The sequence below is a fragment of the Symsagittifera roscoffensis genome, chromosome 9 (genome assembly GCF_963678635.1).
Source record: "Symsagittifera roscoffensis chromosome 9, txSymRosc1.1, whole genome shotgun sequence".
NCBI lineage: Eukaryota > Metazoa > Xenacoelomorpha > Acoela > Convolutidae > Symsagittifera > Symsagittifera roscoffensis.
The window spans coordinates 20,299,005-20,317,039 of record NC_087070.1 but is presented as its reverse complement, the minus strand read 5'-3'; the positions used below and the strand labels follow the sequence as shown (position 1 = coordinate 20,317,039).

The 18,035-nt window shown below is 34.8% G+C and overlaps 1 protein-coding gene across 1 annotated transcript in view; it reads left to right on the top strand.

The window, feature by feature from the left end:
• LOC134854475 (ADP-ribosylation factor-like protein 13B) overlaps nucleotides 1-18,035 on the top strand; it is a 169,303-nt gene that overhangs the window by 11,013 nt on the left and 140,255 nt on the right. The gene's annotated exons all lie outside the window — the stretch shown is intronic.

Here is an 18,035-nt window from a genome sequence, read left to right as displayed (position 1 = left end):
TTTTGTCAAAATTTTTCAAAAAGTGCCAAAAAACGGCTTTTTTGACCTGTTTTTTTTTTTGAAAAATTTGCCTGCGGCGCAGAAAAATTGGCAAAAACAGGGACCTTTTAGTGCTTTAGAAGAGCTCGGAAAATCAATTTGGTCGACCTAAAAAAAAAGTCTTAGGTAATTTTTTTAATATCAAGAATTGTATAAAAGTTGAATTTGCGTGGGTATCGATCGGACTTCAATGCGAGTATGCTTGCTATTAGACTAAATACAATTGGACATTCCCGAAGAAAGTGAGGAATATTTACGTTAGGTATAGTTTTTTTATTCAGTCAATTTTCGACTTGTTAACTAAGTATTTCTGACAGAATTTCTATGTACCATCTGAGATAAATTGTTATCTTAAGCTAAATTTCAAAAAGATATTTTACCTGTGATCATTTTTTGTAGAGTGACTGGCGCTTGAAAAATTCTCATTTGGCCCATTTTGGATAATTAAAGTGCGATATATTGCGTACTTATAACACATGTAAGAAGCGAATTAACGCGTTCCAAATTGAAGTAAGGCCATCAATCTAACCATCTTATCACAATACGAGACGCTAAATACACGATTAGTATTTTACATAACTTGCGGGGTGATAAACTGAAGAAAAGATGAAAAAAAACTTTTTCTCAATTATTTTGTCAATCATTCAACCAAAAAACTTTTCAATTAGCCCCAATTGCAGTCGGAACATTGCTTTGCTCTGATATACGAGCAGTTCTGCTGGTTCTTTCAATTTGACTCAAATCTTAGCACTAATATTGGCTGTCCAAAACTGGTAATTCATCAAAATTTTATTAGGCAAAATTTATTCGAGATCAACTAAGGGGCAAACGGAACATGCAGGGCTTTGCCCTGATATACAAGCAGCCTTGCTTGTCATTAGATATTAGTTAGGGTCTCAAAGAAAATGATTAGTTATTACGGTGCTGATATAAAAAAAAGCCTCTCAAAACGAACAAAATTGAAACTTTAACCTCGTTTTCTGATATTATGTTGACAAGAACACGTTGAAAACTTCACTAGAAGTGGAGCAGTTTGTTTTTGAAATTTGGAAAAAACTTTACCCCATACAATTTTGTATAAAAGAAAAAAATCGTTTTTACTACAAACTGAAATGGCAAAAATTTTGGGCAAAACTTTAATCCAAACTTTCAAAATTACTTTTATACTCATTGATTTTGTGTCTGTCAATATAATTGAAAAAATAAAACGCGTAATATCCTATCTATCTTTGCAAGTTATTCAAGCTATGTGCCGCAACTTTTTTATACTAACTCCTTGTTCTCGATATAACAAAACAGAGCTTTTCTTGGTTTTAACAGATTGAACGTTCAACAAAAAAAATCATTCTTTTCTGTTAGTTTTGCTTTATTCTTTGTCTAACTGCCACTTTCTTTTTTCGTCTTGTACCAACTCGTACCAATAGTGTCCTTTGGGTATCAAGTTGTCTGCTAGAATGCGTTCTGCCTCGTCAAGTTTCTCAAGTGCTTTTTTTCTGTCTGAGAAGCAGCTGGACCAGTTCTTTAGAATTAGCAAATTGGCAACCGAAGAGTCTTTCATCGTTTTGTTATTATTGTATGCTCTTTGGCTCTTTTTTCTTTTTCGATGCCAAGTTTAAATTTTTGTTCATAAAAAACTCGTTGGAAAAAACGCCTTTGGAAACGATAAAAAAAAACAAATTTCCTTACAGCAAAAAAAATACATTAGAATTTTAAAAAAACTATTAAGTTTGAAAAAAAAAATCAAAAATCATTCTAGTCATCAAAGCGCGATCCTTACCAGAGCCATGCAAATAAGTCCCTGAGAGTTCGCAGACCCCATTTAGGCTTATTAGGTATATTATAAACACAAAAATACATTAGGCCTAGAAAATGCTCCAAAACTCGCTTTTCATGAATTGTTCAACTACAAGGGAAGCCGATCATGTCAAAGGCAAGAATCCGAGAATGGGGTGAAAACTCTGAAACCGAAGACAGATGCTTAGAGGATTCAAAACCTGACAATAAAGGATACGAAAGCGAATCAACGGAGGGAGCAACCTCTGTCGTATCAAGAGGCCCGCTGTCGAACTCCTTCGACCAAGAAGGTAACCAGTTTGAGAAGACGGTTAATTGAAAACGATGCCAACCTTATTTTAAACCATTTATTGGGAAAGTTTAAGTTGACTCTAAACACACAATAACCCTTGATAACGGTCACGTCCTCAGTAATTCCGATCTTGCCTCCAAGATGAAAATTTCAGTGGCTCCGAAAAAAGCTAATAACCTAATTACAACTGATTTTTGATAAAAAAAAGGAAGAGAAATTCTTCGTATTAGAGACTGGACTGGAACATCTCTCCTGCGGTCCGTCTTCATCCAGAAGACCCATGGACTCTACTTCATCGAAGAGGCGAAAATTGATGCCACAACTTTCAAAGGTTTCCTTTCTTTTACTTCCGAACCGGCGTCGGCTTTAGACTTAGACCATTGGGACAAGATTGTCAAACTTCTTTAGATTCACCGAGAATCCAAAACACTGACGACCGTGCATCCTCTTGACACAACCGAAAATTCGATTTTCATAGAGAGCTCTCTAGAATAGACGATGAAATGAAAAGAGAATACAGTATGTTTTTGATTCGGCTACTTTTTCATATAGTCAGATTTAAATTTTTTTCCTGCAATGGGGAATGATGTGATTTTCGTTTTATTTCTCTTAATTTGACCTCTAGCTCTTCATTTGTTACCTATTAGTTTGTTTCTATCCGAATTCCATTGGACTTTGCGACACTTTTCTGATTCTATTTAGAAAAGACAGTTTCAATTCAATACCTTCCATTTTATCATTTTAACAATTGTCTTTAGTTATTCTATAGTATACCAGTGGTATTTGAATACTTCCTGTTAGCGACAGTTCATAACATAAGTCATTGGCAAGTAGATTAATTTGCTCCACTTCGCTCCGCTGCGCTTACATACGGCACGAGTGGAATACTGCGCGTAAATCAGTGTTCGCCGCTTAATCTTTTGTTACGAATTGTCGCCTGTTACGGATTGTCGCCTGTTGTTTTAAGTTTTTAAACTTGACTTTTTTTGGATTTTTTTTTATTATATAAAGGTGGACGAAAAAGAGCCAACCTTTCATACAGCGAAGCAGCTTTGTCTTTCTCATTTTCCGTACATCGTAAAATATCCGCTAATTTTTTAAACGAGTATGTTGTCTCTCCATGTTTTCCTAAAATATTTTCCAAGTCATTGACATTTTGTTGACCGTTTTTAATTACTTCGTGCAACTGAGGCTCATTTTTTTCTTGCATGGCTTTATCCAGATCGTCTATTAATCGGCTGGAAAGAATTTCAATTTCTTCAATTTTGACTATGCGCTCAATTTTTTCTAATTGTACGCAGCTCTTTGTTTGGCTCGTAACATCCGACCGCCATTGGTTGAGTAGTTTAAGAGCTGCGTCGCAAAAATTGACGTGAGCTACGTTTTCCCACTCGAATTTTTGCTCCCATTTGAAACCAGGGTCTCTAACCATTTGTCGGACCAAACGCCCCTTCGAGTATTGCAAATATGACAAACAAAATATTGATACCGAAAGATTGCTAGACAATGTCGAGGCCTCCTCCAGTATTTCCGAAGCTTGGCTCGCATATTTGTCCATCAACCTGACTTGGTGTGAAATAAAACATTTGCATATGATGACATGAGAGTATAACTTGACTCGAAGAAATATATTTTCCAAAAATTTTGCAAAGTCAAGAATATATATTTTTGTTTGTTTTATTTTTTCCAGGTACCAAAACGAAGCTAGCAGCCAATATTCTGAAAGTGCTTCTTCGCTAAAATGTTCCGCTGAAATTTCCAACTCTTTATTTGACACATCAAATTTAAGTTTCAAAAATTTCTGGTAATTTTCTATATCGTCAAACAATTGTTGGACTGCAGTGTCGAAGTTATCTTTTCGAAGTTGATCTTGTGCGTTTTGCATTAGTCTCGAGTAATACACGACAAAAAAAGTGTATTTTAGTTTTTCACAGGCTTCAGAATAAGTTTTCAGGACGTACTCTTGTATGTAGGGATGGAGATGATATTTCTGGATATTAAAATTGTACTCAATCAAACTCAAGTCGGCACATCGTTCAATCATCCACCCTTCATACGTTTCTAGTTTACCAAGAAAATTAAACATGGATTTCAAAGCTGATTCGTTGATATATTTGGGAAACAGGCTTGTACATTGCATAACAAGAATCAAACCAGATTCTTGATTCAGCGCTTCAAACGACCATCCTAAAACACTGTCCATTTCATCATGGTAATCTCTGCTTTCTCTAAACTTTGGAATCTCGCCCACTTCAAAAGGTTTCCGGTTTTTAGAGGTGAGACGCGAGGAGTAAAGTTTCATGATGAGTGGAACTCCGTTTGAAGCTTTCGCCACTTCTTTCAAAAGACTTTCATCTTTGTTTTGGGTGTTTTTGAGGAGCCATGAAACGGCGCACTCAAGTGATATTGGCTTCAGGTCTAACACTTTCTTGGATATGCTCTTTGGGTCAAGTGTCCAGCTTCTCGATGTGCAGATGAATTTTATGTTTCCTGTCGGCAAACAAAGACCACATATGACATCTTCAAGTGCTGTTCTAAAAATTTTCCGGTCAATATCATCAATGTTATCCAAAATGATCCACAGTTTTGCGTTTTTCGGAACTCGTTGGACCCGGTTTAGGAGAATCGCAAAAGAGTCGTCGCACGTTCGAACTACTTCGCAGATGTCGCCAATGCATAAACCTATTGATCTGCTGATTTTGTTTTTCAAACTAACGCTATCTTCATTTGTACGCTCTAACAAACCCTTCGTAGAAATAAATAAGCTAGAGCTCATAACATCATTTATGCGAGTCTTAGCAAAAGTTAAAGCCAGCGAACTCTTGCCAATTCCAGGAGCACCAGTTATCAAAACTAGAGGCGATTCTTCCAAGAAACTTTCAAGTTCCTGCAAGTCTTTGTGTCTTCCTACTATTTCAAGAATATCCTGAAAATTATCTGCTGGAAGATCTGCCTGGAGCAATTTTTCTTCAAGTGTTTTTTTAAGACTCTCAAATTCCGTGATCTTTTGATATTTATCTTTGAAAAAGTCTACTTGTGCAACAAGTTTTGATATTCCAGCGCTGTACTCCTCAGGTGAAATCGATTGTGTTACTTGATGAGCAGCCGAGTTCCTGAGCGCTCGTAGCCTTTGTAAGGCTTGGTCATGAGAAAAATCGTTGTCCAGAAACTCCTCAATTACAGCTGTAAGAAAAGTAGTATCGCATTCATCAACGCAATCGTAAGAACACTTAAACCGCTGTTTCTTATACCAAGCTTGGAAATCTTCCTCCTTAGTTAAAGATTCCCATGAACTCCACAAGTCGTGGTCTTTGATAAGGTATTTGACCAGGTTTTGCGAAATAGAGTTGGATAACCGGAAAGTTGTACCTTGCAAAATAGAATGTCGGTCCTCTCCCGCCATGTTATGTTGAAGCAGTAGTTACGTCTCGTGGTGTCAGCGTCAGTAGTTTTTTGTTAACTCGTCGCAAATACCAGCAGTTGTATAGGTAAAAACAAAAATAATGTTTTATTTTCTCGGCGAGAATAAAAAGTAAACAGAAAAAAGATACCAGATTAATGTATTTTCTGTGCAAGTATGTAAATTTTGCTACGCTACTTTACACGTATTGAAAAAAAAATAAAAAGCAGCTATGAGAAGACGTTGCAGACACTAAAACGCAGCTATGTGAAACATTGCAGACACAAAAAAATTCGCAGGTATGAGTAAGCACAATCCAAAATATGTCTCTGGGGTCGAGGTACGCGACTAATTTCCAGTTTCCAGACTCTGATAAATGCGCCGATGTTAATTCCGCGACCGGAAATTCATAGTCTGCGTAGGGTTTTACAGTCACAGACAAAGTCTCGAAATATCCATTACGAGGCCAAACTGTGCATTCTTGAACAGTGCAAGTGGACTCCGTAAATATTTACATTTTTGCCCGAACAAAACTGCAAAATTTTATAGAACAAAAAACCAAATGACCCAGTGAACTAGTGCATTCGCAAGCCCTCCTACCTCCTAAGCTTGACTCAAGAGCCCGTCCACCATAAGTTTCTAAAAGTCGTTTTTTTGACAACGAATCTAATGTTTCTTACGAAGTGAGATGATTTATGAAAAAAGTTCACAAGTTTTGAAAAAACTGCAATTTTTGACAATAAATTTTGCCCGCCTATATCTCTTCAATCATAAAGATGCCAGACCCATTTTTTTTCTACATGACTGCAACCATTTTTATGCCTGAATTTTGGAAAAAATCCCAAAAAACAGGCCAAAATTGACCTCAATTTCTCAACACACCCGATGAAGATTTTTTTTCGGAACAATGGACCTCATCTTCTTTTTTTGGTAAACGCAAAAAACTAAAACAATTAATGGAAGTGAAAGAAAAATGTAGTCATGTAAGGATGCTATTCTGAAAACTGCGGAGAAAACCGACCTCCCAGCGAACAGCAAAAAACATCAAAATATTTAGGTTTTTATCAAAAAAAGTAATCTTCTGACACCAAAAACATACATTTTTGATTATAGAGCATAAGAACTTACCAAAACAAACACTCTCGCTAATTTTGAACAAGATCCAATTTGAGTTAGACAATTATGAGGATAAAAGCGACTTTCCGCAAATAACTTTTTTTTAAAAGGTGTTTCCACAATAAAAACGTAATTTTTCATTGATAGATCTCACGAATTTGCTCATAAGAACAAATTTATTTCTTTTTTGCCTAATTTCGTGTTCTGCTAATTTTGCTGCATCCGGTACTTAACTCCGTTAGTCATAAGAGCTAGTTTTTATAGCCAGTTTGGGAGCTCATTGATCAGTCTTTTCGATTATATCGTTCGTTCAGTATGTTTGCCCTAAGGTGTTTTTAAGACAAGGTGACTAATGCCTTGGACTGCTAATCCAATACAATTTCCATGCGTAGGCTGGATTCCCGTCTCTATCAAATAGTTTTTCAAGGAAAAAACTTAGTTTCGGTTTCTCTAACCTTAACTTTTTTCACATTTATACAATTCGAAATGATTTATATTGTTATAATTTGTACTCTCCTCAAAAAGGGTACTACTAGAGTGATTCCCTTAAAATAACCAGGTCCCTTAAGATAAGACAATTAGAAGTTCAAAGTCATTCAAAAATTTTGAGTTAGCAATTCAGAAATAAGTCGCATCATGTTTTCAAACTCTTTTTTTTGTTTTCGTTCGTTAAAACAACGCCAAAATTGACCTTTGTTGACAATGAATTTAAAATAATTATGGTTGTTAAATCGTAAAATAAGTTGAAGCTAGCATATTTCTCGAGATACGCAATAAAATTATTATAACTCTTATTCTTATTATTATTATAAAGTTTCGGGCTCAACAAATTTTCCAAGCATTCTCAAAAGAATAAGTTATACACAAATTAAATTTCAAGTTATTACATGATTTACGGTTGAAAACCCGTAAGCAGTCATTTTTAATCTCCAAATCTATCCAATGACTCACCTTGGTTCTTATGGTTGCCATGGCTGAACGTCTCATCGTTTGACCTGACCCGATTGAGGAATTGCTTTCTTCTATCAATTTTTTGGGGTGTATATCAAGATGGCGATCAATGACATCACCTTGTGCTAGGGTTTTGCCTGATTTAAGACAGTCGTGTCTCCTTAAACAAGTAAAATTGTTCAATAGCATAAGCTCTGGTTTTCCTATTGAGTTAGAACCGATGTGGTTAACTCATAGAGTAATTTCGGATAGGGTACACCGTCTGCTCGTCACGCTATCTTATTTTCGGCCGGATAGATTCGTGCAACTTCTTAGTCTAATACCGATCCTAATCTTACTCTTATACTTTCTAGTCTCAGGGTGTTTAACTAGTCTCTGATAGGCTCAATAGATCTAGGGTATACTGGTTTGTTGCGGCTGCTGAAGTTCTCTTGGAGAGGCAACTAATTTCTAAGTTAAATTCAAATCTCTCTGGTGCTGAAATTACAAGTAATTTCAGCACTTACAAATAAGTGGGTTGTTAGTTAGATGGATTATGATTGGTTAATATTAAACACTTAACAGTGGTAAAATATCCAATTTATCCAATCATAAAATATAGTTTAGATCAGGTTCCACCCATCCGGGTTTTACAGAGTTTTTAGAATTATCTTTCTGCAATTCAAAGGATGGATGATGAACGTTGGTATTTGGCAAACATCATATTCTTGTCCGGTTTCTCTTGTTAAAGAAGTTCCAGGACGCTGGAGTTAGGGACATCAATCGCTGTGTCGTCTTGTGACAACGACTGTGTTCCCCAATGAAATCAATCTGATTTCAAAATGGTTTGCTATGACGGGACTTTCTGTATTATGTAGAGAACTTGTTTTGTGTTCAACCTCGTCTGGGAATGGCGTGGAGATCGTGTGTGGAAGGGATGCCTCGTAACTCGGATCTGTACGTATACTTGAACATCGAGGTGGTCATTGGTCTAGTTCAATGAAGTCCTTTCTGCGAAGACAAGTCGTACTCTAAATCTTTTGAGTTGTGATTGTGGACGGCATATCGGTTGTGGTTGGCCATTCTTGTTCGAGTGTGATGGAATCACTTTGTCTTTGGATGTTCGTCTTTGTTGTTGTGTGTCAATCTATATACTGCAAGGTATGATTTACATTTTATAAAATTTTATTAGTTCGGTTTTTTAATCTTGAATTTAGTTTGTTGTTTTCACAAAAACTTTTTTGTTTTAGTTCGGTTATTTTGAAGAGTTACTCACCCTTGAGTACCTCTTATTAAAAATAGAAGTGTGGTCACAAAGCGTGGATGTCGCGCGGTGGGTTAGGCCGGCTATAGAGCATGCTCAAGACGTCCTCTCTGGTGGGTTAGGCCAGGAGTGGGAGTATGATTTCGTGCGGTTTCTTTGAGAGGTCCTGTTATGTGATAACGTTTTATGTTGGGTTTATGTTGGTCTTTCTTATGTTTCTTTGGTTGTGTCCTTTTTTCAAAAATCAAATTGTTTTTGGTATGGGTTTGTCTTGCGACTTTTTTGTGTTTTATCATTTCTTTCTTAGACTTTATAATAATCTTCAAAAGAATAAATTATCCAGTTTTAAACTGGGTTAATCCGGTTTGGGTACCATTGGTTTTCTTTTCTTAGTCATGCTGTTATTTTATGATTTGTGGTGTTTAGTAGGCTGCGTTGGTTAGTTTGGTTTAGCATATAATTCCTTTCCAACCGGGTTAAAGGAAAGTTTGAAACTTGTTATCGTGTGTTAGAGTTGTTGAGTGTGAAAACTTGAAACTTAAAATCATTATTTAAACAATTCTTCGTGGGCGAGCTGTGCGAGTTTGGATAGAATTCTTGTGCGAGTGAATGAAAATATCAAAAGGTTAGTACTGCATTTTCATTTTATCAATTTATTACATAGAATTTCAAATTTACTGCTTTTTATTGGGGGAAATTTAAAATTAAAAGTTTTCATCGTAATTAAATTTACTGCTTTATGGGGAAACAAATTATAAACTAATTTACTACATTTGGTATGAATTTTATTATATTATCTTGTGCAAAATATTAATGAAGTTTAGAAGAATTTTAACAAGATTATTTTTTATTTTTCTTTTCTGTTTTTTGCAGATGATCGTAGTATGAGGACTAGAAATGTAAAAAAAACATGAATAAAGAATGGTTAGTACTAATTTAAATTTATTAGTTAAGAATATTTTAAAATTATACTTACCTGTTAATCGTCTGGGAAAAAGCCGTGGGGGAAGATGTCGTGTATCATGTCCGACGTTGTTAGTAATTTTGCTAGTATGCGAATGATGTTTTTAGTTTGAAGCAGTGGCCAAAGCAATTGAAGTGCTTTAATGGTTTTTAGTTCTTCGGTGCCTACTGCAAACTCATAAGGTGTGTTTTGAATGAGGTTATATATTTTGTGATTATATTTAGTATTGTGAATAAATTCTAATATTGGGATTTCTATAGGCTGGATAAATTCATGTGGGACAAGGAAGGGTCTGGATTCTTCGGCGTTAAAGGTCTTTGTGATGGGACAAAATATATACATTTGTGTTACTGGGTCATAATTGCGGAGCATGCCGTGGAGGTTAGTATCCTTGATGCAATAGGTGAAATTAAGAAAAAATGGTGAAGTGTACTTCGAGTTAAGAAACTGAAAACGATGGTGTGGTTGTCCTGATGGAGTATGTAAATCAAAATGATTTTGTATGAAGCGATAGTATGTATATGTATGAGTCTGTTTAGTGCGTAACATAATGTCGTGTGAACAGTGCAAATCGCGTTCATGTGGTGCAAGGAAGTGAAAGGTTAGTGAAAATAACTGAAATTTGTCTTTAAAACTTTCGTAAGCTTGAATATCATTTTTTGCTTCAGAAATGATGTGATCATATTTTCTATCAAAAACATTAAGTGTGAATACATATGACGTTTTGATGAAAAAAATTTCTGTTAGTTGTGGGTTAGCGAAGCGGTCGTCATCTAGAAATTGGTCTTGATTAGTTCGGATGATATTATGGTCGTAATATTCTATTGTAAATTCGTTAGCACGAGGTGCAGTGAATGTTTTTAGTAATTTTTTATATCCTATATAAGTAAATTGTCTAGGTGTTAGTGTTGCGGTGAGTCTATATAGCATATCTTTATTCTTTTCTATATCGTCATGAGTACTAGATAGTGGCAGGCAAAGGGGATTAGTAAAATGGTAATCTGCTGTCCAGTGAAGTGTGGGCATTAAAACATGTTCATCTACAAAACTACGTGTGTCGTTAGTGTCGTTAGGTGTGTTTAATGTATATTGTGGGAATGAGGGTAAGGTGATTGCTGGAAAATCTTTCGTGTTTGTGTGTTGTGGATGATTGATATATTCGCAGGCTGTTCCGGGTTTGGTCGGGAATGGGTGATTCGGGAATTTTCGTTTAAAAGTGCGATAAGCTCGGTGAGTGCTATTCGATGTTTCGGTGGATGTGGATGATTGTGCTAATGATGCAGTGTAAGCTGAGGAGGGTGTAGGAGTAGGTGGGTTTGAGGATTCTATTGTGGATGAAATTTGATGTATGGTGAGGGTGTTAGGGTGTATTAACTGTTGCTTTAGGGTGATAAAATTATCGAGTTCCTGGGAAATTTGGGGGGTATCTGGAGAATTATTAGATGATCGGTCGGAATGAAATGGAGAGTAGGTTGGGGTTACTTGCGAAGCATAAGAAGGAGTGAAAACGGATGGGAATGAATTATTTAGTGGGATTGGTTGAAAAAAGGGATTTGTAAAACTGAGGAGTTGGTTTGAAAATTATTGGATGGAGATGGTTCGGAGTCTGCAAATTCGTCAGGGGTTTCTATATTAGAGTTATTAAGTTGTGAGATGGAGTATAAAACTGAAATATCTGAGTTAGTATCCGAATTCGTGCTTGATGATATATTAATAATTGGGAAATCGGGTGGTGGGAAAGCAAAAAGTGGGATTATTGGGATTGGAGTGTGGAGGTTGGTTGGGTGGGAATTTGAGCGGTGTAGGGATCCAAGTTGTCGGCTCATCGTGGGCTAAAAAAATGATTATTTTGAGACTGAAAAGCGGTGATATGGGGTTGTTCTATAATTTGTTCATATGTATTATCATCTTGTGAATGATGTGTCATTATATGTTGTATGGGACTTTGTGATATATTTGGTCTAAAATTTGGGTTATGTGTTATTGCTAGGTTTCGGAAATTACGTGGGACTAAGGATAATGGATGGTTATGTGGTAGGGGTAGCAACTGTGGTGCGGTAGGTGTTACTTCTATGTTATTATGTTCTTCGTCGTACGTGTTCTGTCTTGTCGCTATTTTTGTATTATATTCTTTTATTTGTGCGTCTAGAAGAATTTTGTTTTTTGATGAAGAAAAAATTCCAAAAAATCCTGCAAATAGTATCCGTGCTACACTTGCTTGTCTATTTACTTGTGTGTGTATAGCGCATGTGTTGTAAATTCCTTTTGAAAGTGAAAAAAGAAATCCTATAAAGTTAAACATTACGTATAGGATAGTTAATTTTTCTAAGATGTAATAGGGCCATCCTAGAAAATCGACAATTTCATTTTTTAGGGTAACAAAGCTAAAAACATTTATTGGTGAAATATCTTGTGGTCTGTATTTTTCACCGTTTAGATATATATAGTCTTTAATGTCTTTAAAATATCCGCTATAATCTTGTGTATAAATATCTGCAAATCCTGCGGTTTCGGCAAGTTTTCGTAAATTTTGATCAATTGATTGTCTCTGTATAGTGTCCATTTGTGTTAATAATTCTTGGAATTGTTGTGTTCTAATGTGGTGTTGGATATCTGGTTTTGAATATATTCCAATTGATTGTAAATCAATATTTGGATTACGAGCAATAGCTCTGATGCTTTCGGGTGAAAATTTTTTTTTGAGTGATTGCATTAACGTAGGGTATGGAGTAAGAAGATAATATTTATCTTCATCAGGGTTCAACTGTACTACATTGTGGCTATTTTCTGATCCACATGGGACTGCGGTATCCCAAAAATATGTTCGTCGTGAAAGTGTGTCAACAAAATGTATCTTATTTTTATTTAAAAAAATAGGGATTCTTTTATAGCAGCGTTTATCTTCAAAAACATATAGTGGTAGTACTTTTTTGGTACAAGTATAAAACCATAAAATGTTTCCTTCGTAGTCTAGAAAATTTGATCTATTTCCTGATAATAAATAACCTGCGTAGGGTTTTTTTAATACTGCTAGTGCGAGTGATTGTAGGATTTGTGTTCTTTCTAATTCGCATAGTTGGTGAAGTGTTTCTAATTCGGAGAGTGACATTTCTTGAAAAATTCGACTAATCGTGTAGTGTAACTTCATATCTAAGTAGATATCATAGTGGATATTACCAAAATAAGTATTATTCATTAGTGATAGTTCTTGTAAACGTGTACTTCTAGTGTCATGTGGCTTTAGTTTTCCACCAGGTTGACCATTGCTTTTTTGAAAATTAACTGGTATATATGATGTTCCTTCGTTTAGAGGATGACCTGTGACATAAGGGTCAAATTTTATTTTTCCAGTGGTCATGTCGAAACCTTTTTCGTATTCAACTAGTATTTCAGAATATTGTGTTTTGTCAAGTGAGTTCCTGTATTTGCATGCGATTTCTGTTTCTTGATATATTTGGAAACGTGTTAATTTATTTTCTATATAATGGATATTTCGGAAATCAGTACTTTGTTTTCGTGATGGATGGACTTGTTCATATGGAATTGATTCTATAAAATATTTTTCGTGAAATTTTATCATTCGAGCGTGTATTTTTGCTACTTGAAATTTGTGCATGTATCTTCGGGAAACCAAACAATTGTTGCTTGTGTCCGTGTTGTAGGATCACAATAACCTTGATCGTTTTTACAAGGTAATCTAATTCCTTGATAGATCATTGTGTTATCGGATAAATCTCGTGTGAGTTGTATTTTTTCGAGTTGTATTTTCCAATCGAAAAACATTATTTCTTGATATCCTTTATTTTTTGTGTCTGCTTTGCAGTTTGATGGATTATTTATACCAATGTGTGGTATCCAGTGCTTATCGTGTATGTCTTAAGTTAATCTTCCGTGTGCGCCGTTGTATGGGTATTTTTCATCTAGTTTTATATGTCCTTGATATCTTTCAAGTTCTGCTTGATGTACAGAATCGGCAATGACTTGAAAATATACTAGTTTTTTGTCGGTGTTTTTATTTCTTGTGATATTTAGTCTGAGTAGCTCGTTTTTACAATCATCGGGATTTAGATGTAGAAGTCGTTCTATTTTACTTTGGTAGAATGATTCGTGGTCAAGTCGGTTTTTAATTCCGTTTGAAACTTGTGAACAATGTACTTTCTTTTCGGAAATGTTGCTGTAAATTTGTATCCTGCGACTGTAGTTGCTCGGGCTTTTGAATACAGTGTCGCTATTACATTTGTAGTTTCTATAGCTTGTGGTTCTGTTTCGCATTGTGATACTTGATTTATTGCATATTGGTGTAGTGTTGCATATTGGTGTTCATTTTCTTCACAATCGTAGTGTGTTATTAATAAGTCCTGGGGTCCTGTGCGGGGAGAAGGATTTGTGTTTTGATCGGAAAATATTGGAAAAAAGATTTGTTGAAATATCAATATTTTTAGAATATACATGTGTATAATAATCCTGAGTATGGGTTATAAAATGTGATGAAACCAATTGTCTTTTTGGTATATCTGTCGTACTTATATATTACTTCAGTTGTTATAAATGGTGGTGGTAGCAAATGAGCTGTTATATTGGATTGGGTTTAATGGGTAAGGATGTTGAACAATGTTGTTAAGTTTAATCGTGATTTCGAATTTTAATTGCAGACTATTTTGTTGGAATATTTGGATGTTATGGTCACGAATGTCTTCGTGGATGTCTTGTCTATATTGTAGTCTATGGAGTGCCCAATTGTGGAGTCGGTTACTTTCTGGATGTTGTCCAAATAATGGTGGGGGTGCTGTGAACGTGTTCCAATCTAATCTTAAAGGGATATTTGTTGATGATTGTTCTCGATATCTAGCGTCGAGGTTATTTGGAAAATTTAGGGGGAAAGGCGTCGGTGAAATCTGGCTTATTGATGGTGTTGATGGTAGTGATAATGTTTCTGGTAGTGATGATGATGTTGTTGTATCCGTAGAAATATCTATTGGGTCATTTGTTAAATTTGGTTCACCTTGTGTGAATGAGTGTGTTGTCCAATATGGTGGTCGTGATGTTTGATTGGGGGGGTTAAAGGGATTGCCACGTATTTGTTCAGATGTTCGTGTTGAACCTAAGTAATCTGAGGGTATACTTGAGGTGCTACGTTGTGAAAGAAGTCTAGGGGTTTCTGGTAATTTACTATTTTGGTTTTCTGGAGTAATTTGTGATGGGGATTGGGGTATATCAAAATGAACTCGGGGGGTTTGAAAATTTCTATTTCGTCGTGGATGTATAATTTGTCTATTTATTTCAACTGTGTTTTGGTTTTGACTAATGTTTCTTGTTCTACTTAATTCTTGTGGTAATGTTGGGTACAAGTTATATGTTGGTTCACTTAGGGGTGCTTGTCGCTGAACTGGTTCTAATGGTTCGGATAAGCGAGCGTGTCGTTCTTCAAAATTGTATGGGTTATCTTGGAAAGAAATTCGTGTGGATGTTTGGGGGTTTTGGGTAGTTGTAGGTATTGTCGGGTTTTCTTGGGATGATGTCGGTGAAGACTGATTGTGTGATTGTTGATTAGCAATTTTTGAAAGTATTCTGATTGATTTTTCCTAGTGAAAAAATTGATGTTTATTGTAGTATTCTTCAAGGAAAAGAAATAAAAGGATTGTTGCTAAGGCGAATGTGATTATTGCCTTTCTTATACATTTGCACATTGTCAATATTAGGGATGATAAAAATGTTATAAAAATTACAAATAGTAAAAAAATATCTGTTCTACTAAAAATTGTTCGTATCATTTAAATAAAATTTGGGTTATCGTACCTATGGTCAATGATTTGGTCAATGATTTGGGAAAATTGGAGATATATTTCAAATAGGGAGTAGAAAAGTAAAAAAGTGTTGCAAAAAATGATTAAAATTATTATAAAAGCTTCAAAAGTATCAAAGAGAAATATGAATAAAAGTTTAAGTATTGTGAAAAAGTTTATGAAAATGTTGAAAATTAAATTTTTAAAGATATTGACTGATCGAGAGAAGAGCATTTAAAAAATGATTTCTTGGTCGAATATTTTTTGTTGTTTATGGCGCTTTTCAAGTGTGGTCGAGTTATTTAATGATTTTTTAACAAGTGGGTTGAGTTTTGTGAAAAGTTGTTGGGGGCTAATTTTATGGTGTTCGGGAGATCCTCTTTGCTTGTTTTTTATTTGTCAGTTGATCTGAGGTATTTTTGAGATTTTTGTACTTTAGGCTAAATTATCATTTTTGGTTGGGGGATTTTTGACGTCTAAATTGGGAAAATATTGTTGATCTTTGCGTTATTAGATAAGGGAGGGTTATGATATTATGGTGGTATTTATTTTAGTTGTCAAGTCTGAGTGGTTTGCTTATTTTTGACCTGGAGGTTGTAAAGTTATAGTTATAGATATGCCTGGAGTTTAATATCTTTCGTCTAATAGGTTGGTGTTATTGTTATAGACGGTGACAGATTGAATGAATCCTATTGGCTGAATTTGAACTAGAATTGTTGCGTTTTTTGTCAGCATATTATTTTGAAAAATTAAAATTCAATATGATCGAGAGGTGCGAGGATTTTAAAATTAAAGTTATTTTGAAATTAAACTTTCTTTAATATTTTAGATTGTGGGATGAATGTTTTGTAGTTTTTACGTGGTTGATTTCTAAGTCGTGATGACTCTCTATGTTCTGATTCTCGACTTGTTCTTGTGGTAAAATTTTTTCTATCATTTTCCTATTTTTCCTTTCTTTTTGAGGTATTTTTTGATTTAGCTTTTTTGTATTATTTTGGGTTGTAGTTGGTTTTGTATTTTGTTTTCCATGATGAATGTCGTTTTGTTCATTTATTTCTTTTTCCGTATGTGGGTGATTTTGAATAACTTTTAAACCTGTGAAAGAATATAATTGAGTTAATTCGCGTAGTGCGTACTCTTTTGGGTAGTAAGGCAATAGATTGTTCCGATGTTGAACAATTTCTTTTTGGTTTGAATCGGTGATTTTATATGTTACGTCAGTGGGTTTGGCAATTATTTGGTATGGTCCTTTGCGAAGGGGTTGTAATTTTTTATAAATTCCTTTTTGTGTATTAAAATTAGGTATCCAATTTTTAAATCTGAGGCTGGTGTAAAGCGTGAATTAATTTGTTCGTTAATGTATTGCCTTTGTAACAATTCTTTTGTTACTCTTTGGTAAATTTCATTGTATTTTTTATCTCTATTTAAAATCCATTCGGTGTGTGTGCCGGAGGCTAATTTAAGGATTTGTGGGTGATGAAAATGATCTTCATCATGCGTGTGTAAAGGTAGGTTATAACAAACTGAGTCTTTATTTGGTTGGCAATAACCTTGTGCATTTTTATGAGAGTTTGCTGTAAACATAATTGGTTTACGTGGCTTTTGATTAAAAACAATTTCGTATGGTGACATTCCTAGAGTTGTTGTAATTTGAGAATTATATGCTAAGGGAAATAATTTTACATCTGCTTACCATTCTGTGTATCTTGTATCATTTCCATTTATGATACATCTAAGATATTCTTGTAGTGAACGGTTCATACCTTCTACTAAACCGTTTGTCCAAGGTGCATGAGATGTACGTGGTTTATGTTTGATGTTATATAAGTGACATAGTGTGATGATTTCATTATTTATGAATTCTGTGCCGTTATCTGTAACTAAGATTTCGGGTAATCCGAATTTAGCTATCCAGTGTTCATAAAGTGTTGTGTAAGCATAACAAGCATTACAATGTGGTACTGGGTTGAGTGCTACATAATGTGTAAATGCATCAACAATTACCATAATGTAGGAGTTCCCTTCAGAGGATGGTGAAATTGGTCCTTTTGTATCGAATGAAATACAATGGTTAAAATATAAACTTTGTCCTTTAAAATCTTGTTTTTGTGGTATTTGTTTTTGATTTGGATAAGGTTTATTAAGCTGACATACTATACAATCATTGCATAATATTTTTATCCAAATTGGTGCATTTGGGAAATAAAAATTTTGTGTAAAGTTTGAATATGTTTTCTCTGATCCAGAGTGTCCTTTAGTATTTTGTGTATGTGAAATTATAAAAGCTATTAGTATCATACTTAAAAGGGAGACAGGGAACTGTAGAATCATTTAATTGATGTCCTAGAAGGTCTGTGTTTTCATTAATTGTTTTATTATTAAATTTTCGGAAATATCGGAGGAGTGTTTTATTTCCTAAAATTGTGGTATCTGCTTTTACGGGCTTAGTTTTG